The 21,537-nt window shown below is 45.1% G+C and overlaps 1 non-coding gene across 1 annotated transcript; it reads left to right on the plus strand.

The window, feature by feature from the left end:
* Nucleotides 1–20,835: 20,835 nt before the first annotated feature.
* Nucleotides 20,836–20,908, plus strand: TRNAV-CAC (transfer RNA valine (anticodon CAC)). Its single transcript has one exon. It is a non-coding gene; the product is annotated as a tRNA-Val (tRNA).
* The last annotated feature ends 629 nt before the right edge of the window (nt 20,909–21,537 follow it).

Raw genomic sequence — 21,537 nt, forward strand, 5'->3', positions numbered from 1 at the left:
GGCAGTAATGAGCTCCAGGCCCTTCCTGCTCCCAGGCTGGATCCTCCCTTCCTCCCTCCCTCCTCATCCCACCTTGCCTTTGGAGATGCGCGGGGAAGCCAGGTGACTGGATGTCGGGCAGAGCTCTGTCGTAGTGGTGTTGTAAATCAGCCCCACCTACCTCTGGGTTGCTCACTTCTCCAAACCCCTGTAGGCGGAGCCTGCTCACCTGCAGGGGTCACCTCCTCCTGCCTGAGGGCCCTGTGCTGGAATAACAACAATAGCCGCAACATCAGTAATAATAACCACTGCCTACAAAGAGCTGACCATGTGCCAGTCTCTCTTCTCACTCAGTCCCCACACCTGCTGTGAGAGGTGTGCCATATGCAGCCCCAATTGACCGATAGAGAAACTGAGGCATGGAAAAAGGCCAGCCAGCTTGGGTTCCAGCCCTGTGTTTAATTACTGCATTATACCAGGTGCTGTATATGGATAAACTCATTTGATCTTTTTTGTGGCCTAACCAGGTGATCACTATCCTTATGCCTGTTTACAGAGGTGAAGATACTAGGAACAGAGAGGTTGATTCACTTGCTTGGGGACACACAGCTGGTAGATGCCAGAGCTCTAGGCCGTCTTCCCAGTGGCAGTGACTTTTGTAAATACTTTATGAAATTATAAAGTCATAACTATTTGGGGCTGGATGGAGCTGTAAGGAGCATCTAGGTGAAATATTATAGATCAGGAAATGAGACCCAGAGAGGCAAAGTGACTCACCAATGATCATAAGGTTGATTAGCTGAAGACTTCCTAGAGTTGTATAATTATTATTATTATTATAACATAATTTTAAATATTTTAAATATTTAAATATACTATTATAATTTTAAGAATTGCAATGGGCCCTTGGGGATCCTTTTGCAAATGTACAGTCTATTCTGTGAAAATCAAATTGCAAAGTCATTAAAATACTTACTTGTTAAGTAGACTGGCAGGGACATTTGAGAACACCATCCCTCTTAAACACCTACACCACACACACACACACACACACACACATAGCACAGCACATACACCTCGCTTCTTTGGGTGGTGCTTTGGATTTTGATATATGAGATGTGTGTATTTGTTTTTTCCACTTTGATGGCACTCAAGAACGAAGTGGTTGCGAAGGATCTGTTTCCTGGACTCAGAAGAGAGAAATCGTTGAGAAAGGGAATTTGGAGCTGAATAATGAGGGGGGAGGGCAGTGTGCAGCACAGAGACATGAACAGGGGTGATTCTGTCTGGGAAAACTGGGGTAATTGCATCTCAGCTTTGCAACCAAGTTGGGGCAGACCCCTCAGGCTCTGAAAGCTTGCATGACAGGGCCGGTAGAGTTCGGGCAGGATACCCCAAAGGTAAAAGATGAAATGCCAAAGACCCTCCAGATGTCATTGACCCTAACCACATATTTATTACCCAGAAACTGACCACATTCTGTCTTAAGGGATCTCCCAAAACAAAGTTTCTCAGTTTGGGAGGGACTTTCATGAGGTACAAGAACAGGGCATCACGTAACAATAAATCACCCAGTGAAAAACATGTTCCTGTTTCTACTCTTTCTCACTCCTTTGCATTCCTTCAGGTACAAATCCTCCTTTGGTGTTCTTACTGCTTTCCCTCCTGACACTTCCTAACCTCTCTTAAACACAAGGAGAGCTTCCCTCAGGCCCAGAACCCTTCCAGGGTTATCTGACTAGAACTTAGCATCAATAGTGTGTATTCTTCGTGTTTATTTTCGAAGTGACTTTCTATTTGGAGTCAAGGACCTAGGATACCAATGACTGGAATGCTATAATGTTGCCTTTTGAAGTAAATGTGTTTGACAACAAAGTGAGTTGGCATGAAGAACATTGTCAGTATTGTAGTCCAGGCAGTATATAGATGTCGCAAAAGTCATGAAGATAATAAGGAATGACCGGTGTTTGGGGAAATACCAGTCTAGATGAGAAATGGAGAGATGGCAGACAGGGTGAGCCGGGGGAAAGGGTGCCTTTTCTGATTCACACGAAGGTGCCGTACATGTCAGCTGTGGACCTGAAAGTTGGCAGAGGTGTAAGGGGAGGCTGAGCGGTGTAAGGCAGGATGAGCTTGCTGCTGTCACAAATAACCCCCAAACCCCAGGGGCTTCGCCTGGTGGAAGGCCAGTCAGGTGCTCCTCACAGGTGGCATGTCTTCCACCAGTGACCACCAAATGGTCCCTTAGGGACCTGAGTTCCTTCTCGGGCATTAGTCTCTCCATTTAGCTGGCAGACGATCCTCATGGGAGGTGTCTGTGGGCCAGGTCAGGGTGTTCACCTGTCGTTTCTGTCACATCCCATTGGCCACAACTCTGTTATGTGACTACACTAGCTGCAAAGGATTCTGGGGAATGGCATTCCTGTAAAACACTCTCTGTGTAATGCTTTATACATTATAAGTTGTATAATTATAAAATATTGATAGTCCATAATTCATATAAAACTGCTCTTGAGTAGTGCCTGGCAGTGTTAGTGCTCTGTTAGCATGGGCTGGTGTTCTCATGGCTCTGGTGGAAGGACAGATGGAGATGGTTGGGGCATTGAAATAATTTTACGTGCCTGGGTGAGTGATGGTGCGTTTGGCCCAGATATGAAAGATGGGGCCCCACTGAGGGAAGGTTGAGGAGCTGGGTGTGGCTATTGCTGACTGCTTTTGACCACCCCCCAAGCCACATGTCCCCCACAGTGGGTGAGGGACTTACCTGGTTCCAACAAGTCCAAGGAATGGCTTATCTGGGCTTCTGGATATAGAAGCCTTACCAAGAAGCAAGACCAAGAGACATACACTCCTCTGCCGCCTCTCTGTACCTATTTGAGAAAGATCCCAGGGTCTAGGGTGCATGATGGTGGGGGACCTGGGGCAGCAGAAGGGAAGCATCCATTCCCACTCCTTCTCCCATCCATTTCCACATTGGAAGGTGCAAACGAGGTCATGTCACTCTCCCCTTCAAAGCCTCCTTTGGTGTCTCATTGCTCTCAAAATCTGAGCCCTTTCTACAGCCCCTCCCTGTTGGTTTCCCCTGGCAACAGACTCAGAGATGGAGTCCAGGGCACAGGATGACTTTTCAGGTGTGCCCTTGGGATCGACACCTGTGGAGAGGAGGGAGAGGAGAAAGCAGGAGCAGGTAGAGGGAGAAGTTGAGCTGGAGGCAGGCCTGACAGCAGATTTGGCCAAACCCATGGAGAGTTCTGGAGCTGAAATGGCCCTCAGAGTTGTTTCACATTGTGCTGCTGTGGGCAGACTTTTATGTTCTCTCTGTATGTATTCACATGGACTGGTCACTGGATGTGGGTGCCCCCCGAGAAGGAATGTGACCTTGGGCTGGAGGAATCCTTGAAGGGGCTGATGGCTGAAGGTCAACTCAAGTGCTCCCAGTACTCCTGGCAGATGGGGCAACATGTTTTCCCCTAGAGATATCGAGAGAGTATGTCTCTGTGTCTACATCAATGGCCTGCAAGGCCCTGCATGATCTGAGCCTAAAGACCTCCCAAGTCGTCTCTCACTTAACTGCTATTTCAATCTCTGTGCTCCAAACGCACCGACTACCTCTCATTGCCACAAGTGCCAAATACTGTTTTGTGCCTTAGGGCCTTTGCACATTCTCTACTTGAAATGCTCTTTCTACCTGTTTTTATCTGACTGATATATATTTGTGTTATCAATCTCTATTCAAATGTCACTTTCTCCTAAAGCATTCCTTGAAATCCAGATGCATTCAGGATCCCCTGTTCTATACCAGCAGCACCCTGTGAACTTCCCCTCACCATCTGCAATTTCAGATATATTTGCATGAGTCTTTGCCCTCTTCCTTGCTCAACTGAAAGCTCCATGAGAAGCGGGATTTGGGGGAGCTTGGGCTGCCCACGGTGTCCACCTGGTCCAGAGGGGCACTCAAGAATGATCAGTTTCCTTCTCTTTCTTCCCACTGGGCTATAAAAGAACTCCTTTCTGGGCCCAGTTTTAATGTTGACCCAAAAAAATGCATTCGTAAGTTCTGATATTTAGGATTTTCCAGGGGACACGTCCCATTGTTTACCCTTTTGGCCACAAGTTGAAACAGATTTTTAAAAATGGCTTCGGAAAAAGGCAAATCTGCCCTCAAGTCTTCATTTTGTCACTTGCTAGCTGTGTTACCTTGGGCAAGCCACTTCACCCCTCTGAGCCTCTCAGCTCTCCCTTTGGAAAATTGCTGTCTATTCCAACAGGATAAAATGGGGGCATTGTACTGAGCCAGTGTAGTAACTGGCACACAGTAGGTACTCAGTGAACACTGCTGGCTCCTCTTTTCTCAGATGCAGGTTAGATTCTTTCACAGTGCTGTCTGTCAAGAACAGCAGTGGGAGACAAGCCACAGACAAAGCCAGTGGCTTAACAGCCTCACCCTCCTGGCTGCTGACCTCACCGGGGCCAAGGCCTGTTTGCCTTGGAAGATGCGCTGATGGTTCCCAAGGTGGTTTGTTTTAACTGATGGCCTTTTAGGGCTGGGGTGAGGGATTGGGAGACCCAGAGGCTCCTGGTCAGCTCAAAGGGGCTCACCAGACAAGCTGGGACAGAAGCCTTGTGATGCATTGATCCAAAGTGGAGTTACTGGTTAATCTCTGTTGCTTTTGGAAAGATGGTTCAGTGTGCCACTTAGGAAAACAGGTGGGGTTTTTAAATTCCTTGGCCGTGGCTTGCGCGTTTAAACACTCCGGACAGGAGGAAGTCTGTTCATGAAGGTGGTGGTTTCAGGCAGTGACTTTCCAAGCCCAAAGGTCATCCCCTCTATTCCAGATGTTGGATGGCAGATGTTGGTAATAGGGCTTTGGGTGACACATCTGGCCCTGACAGGCATATAACCACTTCCTTCTTACTCAGCACCTTCATTAATCATTATCTGACTCCCACGGTGCACTAAGCACCAAGATCTGGAAGCAGTGATGGTTGGGTTTACTCGTCACACTTGGTGTGTCCCTCATAGGCAGAGTGACAATTGAATGATAACAGTAGGTGAATCCAAGGAGCGTATTTAAAGGCGTCTTATGGGAGGGGGGAAGTTCTTTAATAACCAACTAATTATTTTGCTAAGTCATCATCTTTATAACTTGTTAATCACGTAAATGTAGCTGTTGCTAATCACCCATCCATCCATTCACCCTTTCATTCATTCATTTATTCATGCATGTATTCCTTTACTTATTTTGCTCATCATCCATTGATTTATTCATTTATTTACCCACTCATCCATCCAGTCATTCATCCATTCCCCCATGTTTTTATGTATCTGTCCACTACCCATCTATCTACCTTTCCATCCATACATCCAGCCAGCTATGCATTTATCCATCCATCCATCCATCTATCCATCTATCCATTCATCCACCCACCTACATATCTGTCTATCCAACCACCCAACATCCATTCAGCCATTCACTCATTTTCTTCTCTATTCTTTAATTAATTATTCCTTCAACGGACTTTTACGAGTACTCATTCTGTCCCTAGTCCTAGTCTGGGCACTGGAAAGGTAAGATCCTGGCTTCTCAAGCACATAGTCTCCTGGCAAAAACCAGCGTATCACTAGATAATTACCACCTAGCAAGATGAGTGGAAATTAGGGTTTCTTAAAGTTGGGTGTAGCTTTATGCCGAGTAACTGTCAGTGAAGTTCCAGCTCCGTGAGCGTCTTAGGACAAATTCCTTCACTTTTAAGGTGAGATGGACAGAGCATGTGACGCTGAGGGAAGAGGCCAAGTTAACTTTTCACTTTTCAGAATCTTTAGCCCCTTTTTCAGTCTGTCAGGTTTTCAACTGTTTTCCTTTTCTAGCAATCTCACTTCTAGAAATCAGCTTGGAAACAACCCAAGTATCCAACTACAGAGAACTGTTTAAATATGTTGTGGGACATCTGAACAATAAGGCACTGTGCAACGTCTCAAATGCAAAGGTTTAGAAGTTTATGGGCTGGTACGAAAAAGAGTTCAAGGTACAGATTTTAACCACAGAGAATTAGGCTGCAGAACAGTGTGTCTAGAATAATCACTGTGTGAGGGTGATGTGAAATCACGCAGACGTGACCACATCTCTCCGCTAATTTATCACAGATCTTTTATTTGGGGCTGCAAAGAGGAACTTTGTAGAAGAACCAGAACCTGCTTTTCCTCACCACTAAATTTCCCTCAAACCCAGAACAGTGTCTGGTACACAGTAGGCGTTCAGTAAATATTTATTGAATGAATAAATGTTTGCATGACAGAACAATAAACTGTCACTATTTACGTTGGGGCGTGGAATGAGAGGCTTTGTTTAGGACTTTTGGCTTTTCTTTTATTATATAAAATACATGAATGTTTTACTGCAAAACTTTCAAAAGTTAAAAACAAATTCCTCTGTGCATTCAGCCTTCCTGCTCTCCGGGAAGGGACTGCACAGTTGGGGTGACATGTCTCCGTGTATCCAAACTGGTTTTCATGTCCAATTAGGGGAGGGGGCTTTCTGTGTTTTCCAGCTTCCCCTCTCCCACAGGGGAAAGCCTGCCTGGTCGGAGAAAACAAACAGCAGTGTGTGTGTGTGTGTGTGTGTGTGTGTGTGTGTGTGTGTGTGTGTGTGTGTGTGTGTGTTTGGTATGGGGTGTGTGTGTGTGTGTTTTCCAGCCCAGGCGCTGAAACCCATAAAATCCCCGACCCCATTTCTGGGGTAGGAGCCGACATTAGGGAGCTGTTGACAGTCCCTCCGCGTGACCTCTTGCACAACACCAGGGACAGCTCAGCAGCTTAGAAAAAGGAAGAAAACAAACAAAAAAAGTCGGCGAGTCTGTTTGTTCTGAAGAAACTCAAAGAGGTGTTTGACAGTCAGTAAATGCCAGCTTGGCTGTTGTTTTTAACCTCTAACATGGGCGGTGGGAGCCCGGGGAGGAGGGTGATAAAGGGAGAAATGGGGAGAAGGAAGGGGCCCTGCTGGGGGAGGGGGCAGGAGCTCCTTGCAGAGTGCAGGCAAGGCAGGCTGAGTGGACTGGATAGGGGACCTCCGAGGGGACTAATGTGGGGCCTGCCCTGTGATCTCTTAGGTGTTACTGACTGTATTTCAGTCCTTTATTCACTCACTGATGTATTGATTCATTTATGTCCTCCTCCTTCTCTTCCTCCCTTCCCCTGCTTCCTCCCTTCCTCCCTCCCTCCTCTCTACAAATATTGATTGAGTTTCTTCTATGGGCCAAGCATGGCTCTGGGTACTGAGGACCATGGGAGTTAATACATCAAGGAAAGACCTTGTTTTCATGATGCTTCTGTTCACGTTGTGAAGACATGAAACAAACAAATGTGTCAAGTATCCATAAAGACGAAGATGGATAGTAACGTCGGGTAGGGACCAGGAGAGTGATGGGGCCGTTTCCAACAAGGTGGTCGGGGAGGGCCTCTCTGTGGACATGAGAAGGGAGGTCTGGATGAAGTGAAGGCGAGAACTATGCAGTTAACTGGGGGAAGAACATTCTAGACAGACTGGAGAGAAAAGGCAAAGTCCCAGAGGGAAGAACTGCCTGGAATGTTTGAGGGACAGCAAGTTGGTGGTGTGGCTGGGGCACCGAGAGCAGGGGGGAGGGTGGGGGTGACAAGGTCAAAGAGGTGAAAGAGATGAGCTGAAGACAGATCATGCAGGGACTGGCCCGCTGTGGTATGGGTTCCATTGTCATCTGATGGACAAGGACAAGGACAAGCAGGACAAGAGTATGACATGGTTAATGTCTTGGTAGGACAGATGTGCTTCTCACAAGGGTTTCATCAGGGCTGGAAGCAGAGCACAGACAAAGTTGTGGAGCAGTGATGGGGCCTGGGGTGCAGTGTTCCAAGCGTGTGGCCTGAGATCATCATGGTGGACCTCAGGCTGCATCAGAGTGAGGATGGGATTGATGGTCCATGAACTTTGGGGCCACCATGGGATGTTCAGGTGGAGACCTGAAGTAGGGTCATCTTTTCGCCTCCGGGTCCAAGTTCCTCTGAAGCCTTGTAGGAAACAGGACTGGAGATACTAGAATCAGACATAACTGCCTTTAAGCCCTGCCAGTCTCTTAGTCAGTCTGAGCTACAGTCTACTCATTTGTAAAATGTGTCAAGCAAGACCTAACTCTCAGGGTGGTTGTAAAGATGAGAGGAGACGCTGTGGTTGATGTGCTCAGTGCAGTTCATTCCCATAGTAAGTTCTCAGTACATGATATGATATTTTTGGTCACATAATAGGACAGTTACTCACAGTTTAATGTATTTTGCAAAAAAATTACCCTTTAAGTCTAACAATGTGTCTGGGTTTGTCATAGCTACCCTCTACACCTCTTTCTTTTGAGTTGTGTGAATTGCCTGAAAATTGGGCCACTTGTGAATGTTGTTGATGTACGTACCCAAGGGTTGGAGGAAATCATTTGACATTCACGTGGCCAGTTCTTCTAATGCAACATGGCACTATATCCCAATCAATTTATGGTAAATTGGAGGGAAAAAAGCCACTGCATCAAAAAACTACCACCACCACTACCACCAATAACAGCAACACCATCAACCCCAGCAGCAGCAGCAACAATGCCACCACTAAACCATCACCACCATCATCATCACCACCACCACAGCTACCTCCATCGCCACCAGCAGCACCACCGCCAGCACCGCCGCCAGCATTACCTATCCACACAACACCGTCACCACCAATGCCATCAACACCTTTGCCAGTACCGTCAGCATCATCATCACCCCCATTAAAAGCAATAATACCAACAAAGTTCACAGCAAAGAACACCATGAAAATCTTGCTTCTCTGTCTCTGAAGATAATTCTTAGTCAGACACAAGGCACTGGGTAGAGAAACAAGGATGAGTAGTGAATGGTCATTGTCCACAAGGGTGTCACCCTTACCTGTCCAGTGCATGAAACTAAAACAGGGGCTCTGACAGGGCCAAGTATGAGTAGTGTCCAAATGGAGAAGCAGTATACACCTGATTAAGGACGGGGCTGCATGAAAGTGGTCCATTTTGATAGAGGAGGAAGAATTTGAGAAGGACTCTGCATGCGTGTCAGATTTCCCCTTGGGGAGGAATGGCAAGTAGAATGTTACAGTCCAGTTCCCCTGCCAATGGTGGACATCCATAATCCACTGCAGGAGACTAGCTGAGCCTGATGCTGACCCTGGATTCCTAGAATCCACTTCATTGGAGGGGGGCTAACAGCCCAACCAGCAGCAGTCAGTTGGAACTGGTTCTCAAGATACACCGACTTTGCCTGCCCTGAAAGAGAGGGTAAGTGCCTCAGGGCAGCCGCCTCTCTTGCTAAGTGTTGTATCTCCGTGGCTGGGCCGTGGGCCTGCCGCAGGGGTGGCTTTGAGTGTCACTGAATGGGTGGATGAGTGAATGGGGAGAAGAGAGTGTCCCACATGGAAAGAAGAGCGGGGACAGAAGCGTGGAAGCAGGAAATGACAGCGTATGTCCCGGATAATACAAATGCAAGAGGGAGAAAAGCTCCTATTCGGGATGCACTTAGAATGCAACCACTGAAGACTTTTGAGAAGGAAAATGGCATGATGTGAGCTGTTTATATGACCTGGATAAAGGGAACGTAATAGTCCAGGGCCAGGTGGTAAAAATAGTCTGGAGATGGTAAAAGTAATAGCAGTTTTTGGATCCCTAACTGTGTTCAGTGATGACTTTTTTTTTTTTTTTTTTTTTTTGGTCCTTGGAGCAATCATTTAGGTGTTATTATTATTGCTATTTTATAGATAAGCAAACTGAGGCATGGGGAAAAGTAACTCACCCAGAGTCAGACATACAGTAACTGGTAATGAATACCTGAATGGGTTAAATCTGTTTCTGAATGAAATTCGGAAAATATCCCTTCCTTGTCCCACAGTGTTTTAGCTAAGTTTTTTTTATTTCCAGTTAGAACCAAAGGATTCGTTCCCTTCTCTCTGTAGCAGTGGGGGGCACGAAACTCATCTTTTATGAGGCTGATGACAGCTGTTCTTCCTCCCACCCAGCTGTCTTTGCCTGAAATAGGATAGGACAAGAATTCAAAATGTTCACAGATACCAGGGAAATAGCCCCGGGGTTGGAGATCTGAGTTTGAATCCCAGCCATCACTCTCTGTCTGGGTAACCCTAGCAACCGACATCACCTCTCAGCTTCAGTTCCTCATCTGTAAATGAAATATATTCTCTCTACTCTTGGTTCACATGATCTTGATAAAATTGGTGAGTTGTCTGCATGCATGAAAGCACCTTGTCTCCTGTGCATGTATGTGGAGCCTGCCAGGTATTTGTCCTTTGTGACAGGTACCATGTTCAGAATAACACAGTTATTTCTCTCATTCTTGTCATCATTTAATATCGGGCTGCTGAGCTCAGTTGGCAAGTCGTTGATGTGGAGACTTCCCGTGCACACTTCCAGTCCCCTGGTTTCACCTGTCTTTGACTCCACCTGCCAACTTGGTGTCCCATTCTGTGCAACGTCTGACCGTATTCCGCAGAGGTGCAATGCACCAGGCTTCACCTCAGCCCCCCTCTGTGTACCTCTGGCTTCTGACCAGGTCTTTTCTTCAAATGTCACAGTACAGGACATAGTGGACAACAACTCATCACTGAACTCGTCATCCTGGAAATGGCAGGAACTGAATGTCTGTTTGGGCAGTCCCTTAATCAGTGGAGGATGCAAACATGGGATGAAGCCTTCTTCCTCCTTGCAGACGGACAGGTCTGAAGCCCACTTTGTGTGGCTTCTCAGACTGTACTGCAGCCTCACCGTGGTCCACTCGATAGTGACGTCTTCTTGTATCGGCTCTCTTTCCTTCCCTGTTTGATTCCTCCACCCCTTACTTGCTCCCTGGGACCACAACTGGCCATCAGAGTACCAATGCAGACATCTCTGTGTCAGCCTGTTTTCTGGGGAACCCAGGCTTTAGATAGTGTTGAGTCTAGAATTTGAAACTTTGATCATTCCCCCATCACTCATGCTTGTACTCCCCGCTAAAGGACCTACCTAGCACAGAGTCTGAGGCATCGTAGGGGCATGACATATTCTTCGTGAGTGCATGAATGCATTAATGGGATGCTTGTATCTCAGGAACATCGTACAAGACAAGGTGGATTTATGGACCTTGGGAGCAATGCATAGTGGTGACGGGTGAGGACTTTAGAACTGATGGGCGAGATTCAAATATCAACCCTGCCATGAATAACTTGTGTTACCTTGCCTGAATTGGCCTCTCTGTACCTCAAGTCTTCTTGCTTGAAAAATGGATGAGAGAGTACATCACATATAGAAGGGTGCAGGGACCTCCTTTATGTAAAGTACTTGGCACACAGCCATAAATCCATCAATGAAATTGTGATTCTTCGAAATAGCAGTAGGGCAGATAGTACATGAGAACAAATATATTAAAAAGCTATAGGATAGGATTCAGAAGTCACACATCTGTGTGACTTCAGACGTATCCCTGAATGTTGCATTTCCGCGCCGCCCCCCCCCATTTTAACTTTCTACAGGGTTAGTAATACCTAATCTTGCCACATTTTAGGTGATGATTTTGAGAGCACTTTACAAAGCATAAACAGTTCTAGAAATAGAAGGGACTTCTTTCCCTCTGTGATATCACTGGCCATTGGGACCATCCAGAAAGCATGTCGGATGGCTGGAGAGAGACCTCCACTTTGGGAAGATGGAAATTCATCTGTCATTTCTGAAAGGTGATCTCTCTAGCTGACCACAGGGTGCTCGCCCGCTGAGATGTAAATCCCCCGGACATGTGAAGGGAAACCCGGTTCCCGAAGTCCTGAAAGGTGAAACTAGCGCTATATTTCACATGTGGCTTAAGCCCGTTATTGCTGATGAAAACAGGGTTTTTAAAGGACGTGTTTCTTTCACCCCTCAACCTTGTTCCGTGGACCTTTGGTCAGGAGCTGGAGTGTTGTGTGCAGCGGAAGAATTCCTGGTATTTTCCCGTGATGTCACTGGACTGAAACACAGGAGGGATTTCTTTTTACCCCTTCTGCAGAATAGAAATAATTATGCTCCTCTTTGACAACATCGTATCGACTCAGTCTATGCAAAACATTCCTCTCACTTCATTGTACCATATTGTGTTGCATCTTATTGTTTTGTGTGCTTTGTCTTCCCTCTTCCTTCCAATCCCCATTCTTGTCTCCCTCTCTCAGTAAAGGCATCTAGAGGCATTCACTTTCATATGTCAAAAATGCATCCGTAAATAGTTTTCCTTTAAAAACATATAGTAAGTTTATATTTTACGTAAGTCAGTAAGCTACAAATCTCATTTTGTTACCTAATGAGTTTATGCAACACCATGTTTTTAAAACCCTCCTTGGTGCTATATGAATATATTAAAATGTGTGCGTCCAAGTTACATGTTTGTATTTGTTTCTAACTAATGCATAGTGCACGCTCCCCACATTTTCTGGATCATTCCCCTAAAGATGGACACCTAGGTTGTTTCCAATTCCTCTCCACCACAACTAGCACTATAAAGATCTGTGTAAGGTTTTTTCCTGGAGGTAGATTCTTGGATCCTAAGATACACCCTGCTTAAATCAAGATAGATTCTATTTAAGCCATGTTGAAATAAAGATGCCAAAGCCACTTGGTGGTCAACTTTGCCCAAGCCCCTTGCTTTCTATGGATATGTATTTCCCTTCGTTTGTATAAAGAGGAGATTTGGATGAGGAAAGCTCTAAGGGCTTTCTTCACATTTAAATTCCACTACTGATTTCCAAGCCAGCTGTGTTTATCAAACAAAGGGAAGAAAATTTGGACAAAATATAGTAGTCCATCATCCAAATATTTGGAAGTAGCCAGATGTTCAGCATCTTGTAGACACCACCTAGAAGGCTTTTGTCAGCATTCTTAGGTGGCTATCTTAAGGGTATTTGTGTTCTTTTAGATTCCCAAGAATCCTTCTCTTTCTCTGAGAGAGCTAACTTAGATTTAGGTTTGCAGGGGTCCTTCAGTCCCTTAGGAATTTTGGTTTCAACTTGCTTCAGCTTAGAGTTGGCATCTATCCATCCATCCATCCATCCATCCATTTATCTATCTGTCTGTGATCCTGTCTACCCACTTATTTACAAGGGATTCAATATTTATGGGGTTAAAGAGAACATTGATTCAAATAAAACAACCTGGTTCATACAGATGTGCGTCCAAATGACTGGCTGTTTGCCCTTGGGCCAGAAACCACTTCTTAACATCTCAGTGTCCTTATCTACATATTATGAAAATGAAGATGATAATGCTTACTTAGCTGGCTTATTGTGAAGAGCAAATGAGACTATGGGTAGTAAGAACCTAGCCTGGGACCTGGCACAGGGTAAACTCAGTGGTAGTTTACCAGAAAAGAGAGGGGGAGCCACAAATATTTTAATACTCTTCTCATGAGGAAATGGGGTCTAAGACTAACCCTTCCAACTGAATCTGGTTGAGCTTGGGACTCTTTGACCAACAGACTATGGCAGAAGTGACACTATGTGACACCCAGAGCTAGGTCATAGAAGGGAACGCAGCTCGCGCCTTCTCCTCTGGGACACGAGCCACTGGGAAGGAAGTCTGACCACGCTGAGGCTGCCACATGGGAAGAGTCACTGGTAGGCGCTGCGGATAACAGTCGTGTCGGAATCCAGCCTTCCAGCCATCCCTGCCAAGGTGCCAGACACTTAGACGCAGGTCCTCTCGTCCCAGCTGTTTGAGTCTTTCCAGCTGACTTTAGACATAGCGAAGCAGAGACCAGTCATGTCTGTGCTCTGTCCAGATTCTTGATGCACAGAATACATTAGCAAAATAAAAGTGGTTGTTTTTTAAGCCACTATGTTTGGAGGAAGATGGTTATACAGTAATAATGGCTAGAACTCCCTGACCTGGTAGTAGTATTACTCCTTCAAGGCAACACTCACAAAGATTATGTCTTCTGAGAAGACATTTTTTTTAAGCTTTGTTAAAGTATAACTGACTAATAAAATTGTAAGATATTTACAGTGTAAAGTGTGATGATTTGATGTACATACACATTGCAAAAGGGTTCCCTGCATTGAATTAATTAATACGTCCATCACCTCACGTATCTGTCTTTCCTGTGGGGTGGTTTTTGTTGTTGTTGTTGTTTTGTTTTGTTCTGTTTTTGGTGAGAACATTTAAATTCTGCTCTTTCAAAAGCAAACTTGAGTTATACAATATAGTGTTTGTTATTGACTACAGTCACTATTTTTATACATTAGATCCTCAGACCGTATTCATCTTACAACTGAAAGTTTATGCCCTTTTACCAGCTTCTCCTTATTTCTCCCACCACCGCCCACCCCCAACCTCCAGCAACCACTTTTCTATTCTCTGTTTCTATGTGTTTAACTTTTTTTCTTTTTTTCAAATTCCATGTATAAGTAATACCCTGTGCTATTTTTCTCTGTCTGGCTTATTTCCCTTAGCATAATGCCCTCCAGTTTCATCCACGCTGTTACAAATGACAAAATTTCCTTCTTTTTTTAAGGCTGAATAATATTGCATTATATATATATCTCTCTCACACATTTTCTTGATCCACTCATCTGGTGATGGGCGCTTAGGTTGTTGCCATGCCTTGGCTATTATGAGTAATGCTTCAGTGAACACAGGAGTGCTGATATTTCTTCAAGAGAATGGTTTTGTTGGGAAGAGATGTTCTAACATGGGATCTAACACTTACCCAGTGTCTATTTCTGTGCCTGGTACTATGTTAGGTGCTTTACAGGTATATATTCATTTACTCCTCGCAACAGTGCTGTGAAGTAGGTCCTCTTTTATTTATAGTTTAGAGATGAAGGAACAGAAGCTTAAATAATTTCCCCAAGGGCATGTAACTAACAAGTTGCTAAACTTGAATATGAACTCGGGTCTTTCTGACTCACGTAATGCATGTTCGCCTAACGATCCCTCTGGACGTTTTAATTGTAGAGACAGTGCTCATTTCTGGTTTCTTGGGAGGGCATTGACCATGACACTTGATCAAAGAACTTTCGTCCTCTACACCCCCCTTTTCCTAGTTCCCATTTGGAAACCAACCGTGTTTTGCCAGAGAAGCCACCTGATATAAGTCTCCCAGAGGCAGGGTTAGGGAGCGACACTTCCTGGAGAAATCCAGGAGAGAGGGAGCTTGAAGCTCCCATCCCTGGGAGGGAAGCCGCTTTGTGAAGGGATAACACAAGGCCTTACGTTTTCCAAAACGGCGAGAGCCCCCTTCCCCCGAACTGAGGGAGCGCCCCCCTCAGATCTGAGGGCACCAACCAGATGCTTTGGTCCGAGCAGGTCCGGAAATGGATGGAAGACCCTTAGGCCTCTTCCCCTGCCTGGTCCCCCGCCTTAAATCCATAACTTAAGTGAATATAACCATAAAGCCACTAATAAAAACATCCTCACCGGCTCTATTTACCCAGCTGCGTATCTCAGGATCTGCCGCTGACATTTTTAATACACTTTCATTTCTCTGTCTTCCATGGGATTCATTTGAAGCAGCCCCCAGGGGAGGGTGTCGCTGAGGAAACAAAACCCAGACCCCCCAGGCCTCTGACTGAGGGGGTGGGAGCACGCTGGGAAAACACTTCCACCTGAGAAGCACAAAGGACCCCAGGAGGAGAGGAAGCTGGCCTGTGGCCAACCGGAGGTATCAGAGTGGCTGGGCCCAAAGAGGGAGGTCTGGTGATGGGGCTCAGAGCACTTACACTGCCCCCAGCACGAGGGCAAACCGTGCTCCCAGCTTGGGCTGCAAGGAGGGCGTTGCCCATTATGTCAGATTGCAGCAACGATGGGGGCCTTCTGATTTTTTTTAAACGTTTTTAGGAATTATGGGGTGTCTACAGAAAAAAAAAACCAAATACAGAACTTAAACAAAGAACTCAATAAAATCACAAGGTGAACCCTCATCCAGCCACACCCAGGGCAAGAAATACAACATTGCCAGGCCCCCAAGATGTCTCCCTTCTAGGCCCTTCCAATCACCATACGTTACCCCTTCTCCCAAGGTGACCCCGATCTTAACTTTTAACACTTAAAGCTGAGTTTGCCTGCTTCTGGGCTTTATATAAATGAAGCTGTTCTCTTGTAGCGGTTCCTTGCACTCGAAACTGTTTGTGAGCTTCATTTCTGCTGTCTGTGTAGCTGTTTGTTCACTGTTGAGTATTATTCCACTGTATGGCTATAGCATGACTTACTGATTGAGTCTCCTGTTGAGGGGCATTTGCGTTTGAGGTTGTTGTGACGTGTCACCATGAGCCTTCTTCTCCCTGTCTCTTGGTGCATTCATTTTTTTTTTTAATTAAAGTATAGTCAGTTTACAATGTTGTGCCAATTTCTGTTGTATAGCATAATAGCTCAGTCATACATATACATACATATGTTCGTTTTCATATTCTTTTTCATTATAGGTAGCTACAAGATATTGAATATAGCTCCTTGTGCTATACAGTATAAAGTTGTTTATCTATTTTATTTATAGCAGTTAGTACCTGCAAATCTCGAACTCCCAATTTATCCCTTTCTGTTAGGTACATACCTAGGAGTGGAATGGCTAGAAACTGTACAATTCCTAGAAGAAAACAGAGGCAAAGCTTCCTGATAATGGTCTTGGCGATGCTTTCTTGGGTAGAACACCAAAAGCACAGCAGCAAAAGGGAGATAGACACGTGGGATTACATCAAACTGAAAACCTTCTTGCACAGCAAAGGAAACAATCAAAGCAGTTAAAGGGAGCCTACACAATGGAAGAAAATATTTGCCAGCCGTGTATGTGATGAAGGGTTCATAGCTAGCATACGTAAGAAACTTCAACAACTCAACAGCAAAAAGCAAATAACCTTTAAAATTATTTTAAAGGGACTGAATAGACATTTCTCCAAAGAGGGTATCGAAATGACCGATAGATATATGAAAAAGTGCTCAACGTCTCCTAGAAATGTGCTAAAGGGTTCCTGACTTTCCCAGGTCCTGGCATGGTAGCTAGGATGTATGCACTCAACAAGCCTGGCTTAGCAAACAATGGTTCATCTCCGTTGTGGGGCAGGGATTTTGAATGCTGGTCTCTCAGATCTTTGCAGTGTGAGGGCTTAGGAAAAACCCCCAATGCTAAGATGCTTGCCTGGAAGCCTTATTCCGACAAAGTGAGCCTCTGGGGGAGGGGGGGATAGGGTTTACAACCCAAATGGGGAGTGTTTGATTCTCAGTCTGGTGAAAGAAAACAAGCCCTTTTTCTTGATACTTTCTATCTGGCCTTTGGAACTCTGGGTAAACAGCTCTATTTACTGGAGCTGCTGCTGTTTCTTGGCTTTAAAACAAGTTAGCCCTAAGCCTGGGTGTGTGTTTTTCACTCCTTTAGTCCCTTAATTCTGCCTTTAGCTTTCTCAGGTCAGCCTCAGAGATGCACAGACCAGCCAGGAGGATGAGTTCAGCTCAGCCAGCAGCTGAGCAGAGAGGGAAGGAGCGGTGACGTTGACATTGGTGGGTCAGGGACTTGCTATGCACAGTTAATAAAAGTAGCTGCCAACATTTATGGAGAATTTGTGAGAGCCAGGTACTGTCCTAAGCATCTACATCAGTACTGCCTTATTTAACCCTCTTCCCAGCCCTAGGAGATAGGCACTGATACTAATATTATTTTAGAGATGATGAAACTGAGGCACAGAGAGGTTGAGTAACAGACACAAAGTCATTCAGCTCTATCAGTGGTAGAGCTGGGACTTGAACTCCAAGCCAGTGCTCTTCACCAGCAGGCTGAAGTTGCCCCCCCGGTATCTGCTCCGTGCTTTTCCGGCTCCTGGCCTCATTCCTGCAGGAACCTCTCCCCTAGTTTATTCCCACCGTGCTGTGGCACCTGGGAGAAGAATCCATACCGTCAGAGGGGAACATGCTTAGGGTTGTCCCTTTCCTCCTTCAGATGTATCCCTGCCCTGTGTCTTGGGTTCATGGTCTTGTCTTGCTTCATGTCACACCACCTCACTTGGTGTAGCAGATGCTTCTAAGGTGATTCAGCCCTCCTCAGCTTTGTGAGTTTTCTGAACGCCTCTTCCTGTGAAATCCCTACTCTCCCTTCTCAACTCAGTTCCTCTACCAAGTCTGATAGAATAGTGACTCATAGCTAGGAGCTATCTCCTCCATAGATAATATTCCAACAAACAGGTGTGGCTGTGTTCCGATAACACAGGTAGAGGGTTAGATTTGGTCTGTGGGCTATAGTTTGCTGACCTGTGGTCCAGAATAATCCTTAGCACTTCCCTGCCACTCAGTAAACATCTATTAAATAAATGAATGAATTCTCACTGCCAAAACAAACTCCTGGAGGGTAATCTTCTTTATCTTGTCAGTTCCAGTGCTTAGCTTGGGGTGAGACCTCAATACACGTTTTAATAAATACATGAATAAATTATGAGAGCACACAGGTATTAATGAATGGGTATAGAAGGGAGTAAGTGAATGAATGAATAAGGGAATAAATGCTCTGCAGTCCTGATCATTTAATGTATTTCTCACACTAGCATCCATTTGTCTTCTAATGAGCTGCACTCTGTTCCAGTTACCATTGCTGCGTAACAAAGTACCCCAAAACTTAGTGGCATAAATCAACTGTTTTATTATGGAACAGATTCTTTGGGTCAGGATTTGGACAGGGGAAGTTGCAGCTAGCTTGTCTCTGCCCCATGTCTGAGGTCTTAGCTGGAAGAGTTTAATGGCTGGGAGTGACTGTAGCTGGGGCCTGGGCTTATTTAGAGGTAGCTTCACTCAGGACCCGTATGTGGATTCTCCATGTGATCTGGGCTTCCTCACAGTATGGCAGCCTCAGGATTCTTACATAGTGTTTCAAGATTCTGACGTGAGTGTCCCAATGGACAAGATGAAAGCTGTAACTTCTGAAGTCACACAGTTTCATTTCTGCCATACTCCATTGGACTCTGTTAGCCAAAAACAGTCATAGCCCTTCAAGATTCAGACCTTCTCAATGGGAGGATGGCAAGGTCATATGGCGTAAGAGCATATGGGATGGAAGATGTTGTCAAGGTGATCTTTGGAAAGTATAATCTACTATACAACTTGACCCAAAAAGTTGGTCTACAAAGAAGTTTGTAGCTTTGGAGAAAGATATTTCTCAGCATCCCTGAAATGAAAGTCTTAAGACGACATCCTGGAGAACCTGCCTACACCTCAGTTCTGTCTAGTGTGAAATTATTCCACCTGCATTCACGAATGGATATGAGATATGGTAGGTAGAAAAATGACCAAATAGGTCCCCATTGTAATCCCTGAAACCATGTTACGTTACCTGGCAAAAGGACCTTCATATATGTGATCATCTTGAGATGGGGAGATTAGAGGGCGGCAGGAAGTTCCGGGGCGAAGGAGGTGTGATGACAGAGCAGATCTGAAGATCTCTCTCTTTAACAACTACACATTTGGCTTTGAAGACGGAAGATGGGGCCACAGGCTGAGGAATGCTGGTGGCCTCAAGAAGCTGGGAAAGGCAAAACAATGGATTTTCCCGTAGATCCTGCAGGAGGAACGCAGCTCTTCTGACATCTTGATGTTTAGCCCAGCGAAACCCATTTTCAGACATCTGATTTCCAGAACTGTAAGACAATGAAATTGTGTTGTTTTAAGCTAATCAGTTTGTGGTAGTTTGTTACGACAGCCACAGGGGAAATAATACATAAAGGAAGAGCCATTAGCCTTTGGGCTGCCTTCGCCTCTTTTTTCCATGATGGTGCCCTTAGAACTAAGACAATAGACTCAATGCAGACTAGTTGCTCACTTGGAAGCAGTCTGAGCCAAAAAATCGGCTCCAGTGAATTCTAAAACTTTACCCCAAATACTCTTGATATCCAGGCGATAATATTTCTAATGAGAAGCTATCTGTGAGGGACCTCAAGTTTTCCTCCCAATGTTTCCTCATTGAACTGCTTGAGAATCTTGCTACTCAGTGTGGTCCCCAGACTAGCAGCTGCAGCGACGTCTCGGTAAGCCAGCACAGAAGGTGCGGAATCATAGAGCCTTCCTACAGACCTCCAGAGTCAGAATCTGCACTTTAACAAGATCCACAGGAGATGTCTGTGGGCATTAAAGTTTGAGATGCACTATTTTAGAGATCTGCAGGGACCCACCTCTCCAGAAGTCCTCAGAGATGCGTGAGGATTGTTTCATTTTTAAAAATAAAACAGAGGAGGGCCTGAATGTGAGCAAGTGTGCAAAAGCAGAACGAGTGTCCCCAGTTACTGATGCTGGGGGTCTGATTCAGGAGACACATGGGGTTTGTCACTGTCACTTGATGCTGTTTCAAAGGCTGAGGGAAAACAGACACCTGTGTGTTTTCTCCAGCAAATACATACAAAGAAAAGTTCATGATGTTCTCGGAAAGGGGCCAGAGGTTTCACCCAGCTGAGGAGCGAGGGTAGAGGAGCAAAAGAATACTCGTGTTTCCTTCAAAATGGTCATAATTTAATTTCTGTCCAGTGTGGCCTGGGTACATTGCAGACTCTCAGAAGCTGTTTTTTTTTTTTTTTTTTCCAAGTCATGCAATGGGGCTGTTTCAGTTTACATCCTCACTAAGTGAAGCCATACAAGGGCCACTTTCTAAGTGCACACACCCACAGGAACACACACGTGGTGCATGGCAGGGACATGGTTGTGTAAGAGAAAGAGATGGCAGACAGTGGGCCAGAGAAAGGCAGCCCTGAGACTTTTCAAGTTAAGACACAATTTGTGACTTCGGTTAAATTCTGCTTTGATTCCAGATCCAATGATTCTCCATTTTAGAAATGAATTTGGTGGGGAGTGTATAGCTCAGGGGTAGAGCACATGCTTCACTTGCAAGAGGTCCTGGGTTCAATCCCCAGTACCTCCATTAAAATAAATAAATATATAAGTAAATAAAACCTAATTACCTCTCCCTCCAAAAAAACAAACGAAAAAACCCCCGAACAAACAAACGAATTCAGGTTGAATACTACCTGAGAAGAGAAAGAAAGTATCAGGGAGCTGAAAGGAATTCCAGAGCATGCAAAGATGCCAGCATCAAGAGAAAGAATCATTCTTTTGTCTTTGGAGGGAAATTGCTTTTGTTTTCCATTTTTGTATTTCCTTAGGTGACACTGCCGGGAAGTAAGAGATCTGGATGCTCAGAAGCCAGATCCAAACAGTGTCTTCGCTAAAGAGCTGTGGAAATTGGATAGCTGAATTTTTCACATTGGGTTTGCTCGTCAAGTTACTACCATTTGGTGGACTGTTATTTCTCACGGTCTGTAAATATTCAGAGTAATGGGAGAAAGATGGTTTGACTTAGGGTTCTTTTTAAAATGGCTTATTTTAGACAATGCCCTGCTAACAATCAATATAGGGTTTTATCTAACCTATTACACAACCAACCATAACCAACTAACTCACCACAAAGCCTGGTATGTAAGTTTACAAACTCTTCAAGATGCCAGAATTATAAATAAGTTGGAAGATACAGACAAATGGCAGATAGAGAAG

Source organism: Camelus bactrianus, chromosome 32, assembly GCF_048773025.1.
Source record: "Camelus bactrianus isolate YW-2024 breed Bactrian camel chromosome 32, ASM4877302v1, whole genome shotgun sequence".
NCBI classification, from domain to species: domain Eukaryota; kingdom Metazoa; phylum Chordata; class Mammalia; order Artiodactyla; family Camelidae; genus Camelus; species Camelus bactrianus.